Raw genomic sequence first — 6185 nt, 5'->3', positions numbered from 1 at the left:
ATCTGAGGAAGTGGGACTTCAGTCTAGCAAAGCTCATGCTGTCAACTTCTTTCGTACATTTAGTCTCGAAGGTGCTGCAAGATCCCTTTGCAGACTGGTTTTTCCAGACTAACATGGTTGTGTCTCTGAATTGTACACTTATTTGGGATTCACAGTGCGCCCCTCTCTCTATGTTTGCTCGAAAGTAAGCCCCTCTCCCTGTTTTCAGAGAGACTTGCTTCCCACTCTTGGTACCCTGATAAGATCCGGTGGATATCCTGTGACCAACAGTTTCCGGAGGTATTTAGAATTCTCCCCCAGAGAGCTCTAGTCCCTCCTCAAACTACAAATCCCAGGATCTCATAGGCTGCAGCCACGGAAGTTAAAATGGTGCTCTATTTGAGGCCTGTGGACGAATAATTAAATTGGGGTTTAGGAGTGAACCTAGTAGGACTTCGCCCTTCAAGTACCTATGTCTAGAACCGTCTCCATTTGCCTCGTTCCAAAAGAGTGAGGAATGCATATTAGAGAAGCGTTTCCCAACCGTGAGCCCTCTTGGTGTACCGACTGCAATTCCCATAATCTTGGGCCTACTGCCTGGACATGTTGGGACTTGTAGTCCACCACATCTGAGAGCGACAGATTGGGGAAAGCCTGCATTGGAGGAGTTTTTCTCTTTGAAAGTTCTCCATGAGCTTGATGCTGAATTCCCCACATCCCAAATATCTGTTCAGGTCCAAAACACAGTGCAGAAATACCCAGTCTGAGATGGCTTTAACTGCCCTGGCTCAGTGCTAGGGAATCCTGGGAATTGTAGTTTATTGTGGCACTAGAGCTCTCTGCCAGAGAAGACTAAATGTCTCCCATAACTATAGTTCTCATAATTCCCTAGCATTGAGCCAGGGCTGTTAAAGCGGTCTCAAACTGGATTATTTCTGCACTGTGTTTTGGACCTCAGAAGTAAACCCTTGGTGATTTCAGTGGGACTTTCTTCGAGGCCAGCTGGTTTAGGTTTAGCCGCTTTGGGTCGCATATGGGAGAAAAGGAGGATATCAATAAAATAATTAAATAGGCTGCAGACTCTGGAGACGAAATTCACCACCTCTTCTCTTGCTTTGGGTTCATCTTCTACAAGGTAGAAATAATGCAGTTTGACGCCGCTTTCAGTGCTGCAGCCCCACCCTTATGGACTCCTGGGATTTGCAGTTTTGCAAAGGCTTGAGCCTTCTCTGCCCAAGAGAGCTGGTGCCTCGCCAAACTACAAATCCCGGGATTATATAGGATGGAGCTAGGGCCGTTAAAGCGGTGTCAAACTGCATAATAGATGCAAACACTGTAGAATCATTGGTATTGCAATCCAACAATATTTAGAGGGTTACAAATTCCCCAGCTGTGCAAAAACCCTAGCCGCCCTGTTGGATTGCATCTCCAAGCAGCTCCAGACAGCATAGCCATTGGTAAGGGATCATGGGTGTGGCAGTCCAACATTTGGAGGGATTCCCACTCCTGTTGTAAAGAATGGCGTAGAGGAGGGTGTGTGTGAAATGATTGTACTTCTTTCCAGGCCAATGCGTGGCTTTTGGAGGCCTGAGGTGTGCAGTTTATGGGTTACAAATCCGCTTTCGCCCCCTTTTCCCTCTAAACACCCCAGAGACATCCAGGACCTTCCTTCGTTTTCTCTACCTTCTTTTTGTGCGAAGGAAACAACAGTAGTGCCTTTTTGCGGAGAGGTGAGAAGGAGGCAGGAGAAGGGAAAGCATTTTTTAAAAACAAAAGACTACACATTTTAAATACAATTTAAAATATTTTAAGTAAAATTTGCACCAGGGCTCGAACTTGGGCATGGAAACCCACTGGGCGACCTTGTGCAAGAAGTCACACTCTCTCAGCAAAGGCAAACCCCTTCTGAACAAATCTTGCCAAGAAAACCCCATAGTAAGTTCTCCTTAGGGTCGCCATCAGTCGGAAACGACTTGAAGGCACACAACAACAGCCACAACAGCAGCAGCAGCAGCAACTACATCAACATTTTAAAATAGGGCAGCTCCAAGGACGGGACTTGAAGGGTTTAATTCCTGTTTTATAGCCTTATGTGTTTCTATCTCAGGTCCAAAACACACTGCAGAAGTAATCCAGTTTGTGACCGCTTCAACTGCCCTGGCTCAGTGCTAGGGAATCCTGGGAACTGTAGTTTATTGTGGCACCAAAGCTCTCTGTCAGAGAAGGCTAAATGGCTCACAAAAGTACAGTTCCCAGAATTCTCTAGCATTGAGCCAGGGCAGTCAAAGCGGTCTCAAACTGGATTATTTCTTCAGTGTGTTTTGGACAGTGGAACTTTTCCGCTTGAGTTCTCGCTCTGGTTTTAAAATCAAAATCAGGACGAATTACAGTTCTTCCCCCAATCTCAACCCTGTTTATTTAATCCTGATTATTTAGAAGGAAATCCTAACTGGATTATCTTCCTAAAAGTACGGGATTTTAGGAAGAATCCACGGCGGTAGATTTCGAGGGAAATCAGGGAAGGCTGTTTTAGGAAAGGCAAAGGGATCTTTCACTATCTACAGCGACTTTAGTTAAATCCAACAGAAATCCGTGGGACTTACTTCCGAGTAAACCCATTATCTATTGCACACCACCACAAGAGGATTTAGGATCCCAGCGGGATAACAGACACCCGATTTGGAACTTATTTATGACAGAAAACTATTTGAGTAACGTTTGTAAAATAAATATCGAAAAGCATGAATCCATAAAAGCACGCTCTATATCATTTTCAAGACGATCATTTTTTTGGGGGGATTTGGTAGACGATTTATGTGGTGTATGTTTGTTTTATAACGAATTATGTACAACGAACACAGTATTTTGGTCTTCGTTTCCGTTTGTCAGGATAATAATTATTTTTTTTTTCCTAAAAAAATAAAGTCACTGACAAACTACTGTTTGTCGATTTCACTTCGGATGGGTTTTATTGCTGAAAGTGCACTTTGGAATTTGTCCAACACGTTAAAATAAACCCTGTTAGAGAGAAGCATTTGCTTCAAATTGATTTGCACGTTTATCCCGACTAGTTATTTCTCACTGAATTTCACTCAACAGCATTGGGATTTACTTGTAGCGATTAAACAACAACAACAACAACAACAACAACAGCGTAAGACCTGGAAACCAACAGAATTTACCCACGACTTTCCAATTTATTTGCAGAGAAGGTCGATCCGCAGCGAGATTACATTGAATCTTGGTGATTTTTGTAAACGTTTTTAATTTGTTGTTATGGAAGCCTCCTTGGGTCCCGGCCTGGAAGGAAGGTGGCATACAGCCAACTAAAACAAACTTAATCATTTTATGAGGATTTAACTATTTAGCGTAGGGCTGTAATGGTATAATTTATATGGAAGAAATCCCTATTGCACTCAATGGGATTTACATGTGAATAGACATTTACATTTACATTTGAGAGCCTCCATGGTGTAGTGGTTTGATCATCGGAAACCCACTGGGTGACTGTGGGTGAGTCACACACTCTCAGCTCCAGAAATCCCCTGATAGGGTTGCCATAAGTCTGACATGCTTTGAAGGCACACAACAACAAAAACAACCACAATGACGTTGCACTTTAAATGCTCACGATTACAGCCAAAGATGATTCTCTTCTGTGTGGTGTCAAGTCGCCTGTTGACTTATGGCGACCCCATAAATGTCATAGGGTTTTCTTAGGCAAGGGATACTCAGAGGTGGTTTTGCCAGTTCCTTCCTCTTGGGCCAGTCACACTCTCTCAGCCCCAGAAGGAGGCAAAAGATAAATCTTCTCTGAACAAATCTTGCCAAGAAAATCCAGAGATATAGGTTCTCCTTAGGGCCGCCATAAGTCGGAAACCAACTGAACACACATAGCAACAGCATCTTCTCATACATCAATTCGTGGCTGCAGTGGGCTTTTTATTCCCAGTATTTTATTTGCTTGAAAATTGGAAACAGAGCTAAATCAGATGAATAAAGAGAGGAGGTCCCTCCGTAACCTCTCAAACATCTTGTATGATTACTATTATTTCTACTCTTATTGTTAGTCCAAAGAACTTGGTGGCTTTGAATCCCTTTTCTTATACTTCCACGGACTTGACGCAGTGAGTACCGTTCCTGCCTCTTCCTCCACATTCACGCACAGTCTCAAACTCCCAGGATGGCTTCTCCTCAAATGTGAAAAAGCAGCCACTCCGGAAAATATATTCAGGATCAATTGCAGCGTAACCTGGTCTAGAGCGGTGCTTCTTAAGCTATCTGATGTAAGAGGCTTTCCCCCCACTGTTCAAGAGACTATGTTTGTGTCCACTGACTACAACTCTTTCTTTCCTTCCTGGAAACTCACCAAGGTTGTTGCTGTGTGCCTTCCAGTCGTTTCCGACCTATGTCAATCCTAAGGCTAGCCCCCTATTAGGGGTTTTCTGGGGCTGAGAGTATGTGACCTGCCTAAGGTCACCTAGTGGGTCTCCATGGCCGAAGGGGGATTAGGACTCTGGTCTTCAGGGTCCAACGCTCAACTGATGGCTTGAAGGTCGGTAACAACCCAGGGACCACTTCCTTGAGTCGCATTGATCAGTGCAGACCTTCTTGGGTCCTAAACACCCTGCAGAAGCAATCCAGTTTGAGACCGCTTTAACTGCCCTTGCTCAATGCTAGGGCATCCTGGGAGCTGTAGTTCTCTGAGACATTTAGCCGTCTCTGTCAGAGAGCTCTGGTGCCACAATTAACTGCAGTTCCCAGTATTCCTGGGCGGTTAAAACAGTCTCAGACTGGATTATTTCTGCAGTGTGTTATGGACCTTAAATTATCTGATGGAGGAAGGGCTGGCTTGGTCCTCCTCTCTCCTGCGCCCTGGGATCGGCACCATGTTTGTCCCATATTTGACTACAACTACAACTTTCTTTCCTGGAAACCCCTTGGGGGACAAGCAGAAGCAGCCAATGGCAGCCAATAGCTCCGTTTTGGGGTGGATCTGGTCTGAAATCTACTTCCTTTCAGGCCATGGGATGACAGGGTGAGGGTCCTGGTCCAGCAGAGCTTGAGTCCAAAAAGATGATCCTTAGGGAGCCAAGTATCACTAAGGCGGATCGTTCCCACAGGAGCTTGCCTTCTTTGCAAAATGGCTCGAAATTTTACAGCCCCTAAATTTTGTCCAAAGAATGGAACAACTCTGGGGTAAAGAGGGGGAAAAATCCTTTGGGTTCTTTGGGCAAAGCGTTTGGGATGATTACGAGAGTGAGAGGCTTCTTGATTTGGAGACCCAGTATGACGATTCTGAATAGGATTGTATATACAGGTAAATGCAACTCACACTCTCGCAGCCTCATAGGAAGCTGGTAGCTACCCCCTTCTGAACCAGTCTTGCCACGAAAACCCTTTAGGGTGGCCCTAAGTTGGATACGACATCTAAAGTCCCACAGGAACCAATGTAGGTGGGTTGGAATCGCCATGGATATAGTTAAAAACCGAGCCAGTGGGGTGTAGTGGTTTGAGCGTTGGACTAGGACCCTGGAGGCCCTGGAGACCAGGGATTTAATCCCTCTTGGGCAATGGGTGACTTTGGGCAAGTCACACTCTCTCAGCCTCTGAGAAAGGCAATGGAAAACCCCTTCTGAACAAATCTTGCCAAGAAAACCCCAAGACAGGGTCGCCTTAGGGCCAGAAACTTGGATTCCCAAGTACTGTAGATTCAGGACCTTTAAAGTTGAGATTAAAATCCAGCAGATTGATCCTCGTGAAAACATGGAAGCCACCATGAATATTGGAGGTGGGTGAATAGGGGGCCTTTGTCACAGCAAAACTCAAGGAGTTTGGGGCCACTTTCAAGATTAGCCAGATCTTTGTGTGTGCGTTTGTGTGTGTGTGTAATATGTATGTTCTGATGGGCATAAGCTTTCTTGCATCTGATCAAGTGAGCTGGGAAACACCATTGTTGTTGTGTGTCTTCAAGTCTTTCCCAACTCATGGAGACATTAAGGTTTTCATGGGGTTTTCTTGGCAAGTTTTTTCAGAGAGGATTTGCCATGGCCATCCTCTGAGGCTCAGAGAGTGTGGCTTGCCTAAGGTCACCCAATGGGTTTCCATGGCTCCATGGTTTCAGGTCACTATGGAGGTATGCTGTTTAAATGATGCATGCGTCCTAAGAGGCTGGAACTGTGCCAAAGCCACGCTTCAGTTCTAAG

The sequence above is a fragment of the Sceloporus occidentalis genome, unplaced genomic scaffold (assembly GCF_023333645.1).
Source record: "Sceloporus occidentalis isolate IW3139 unplaced genomic scaffold, rSceOcc1.0.p SCAF_6, whole genome shotgun sequence".
In the NCBI taxonomy this organism is placed as follows: domain Eukaryota; kingdom Metazoa; phylum Chordata; class Lepidosauria; order Squamata; family Phrynosomatidae; genus Sceloporus; species Sceloporus occidentalis.
The sequence above is the reverse complement of the archived record's forward strand: the minus strand, read 5'-3'. Positions refer to the sequence as shown.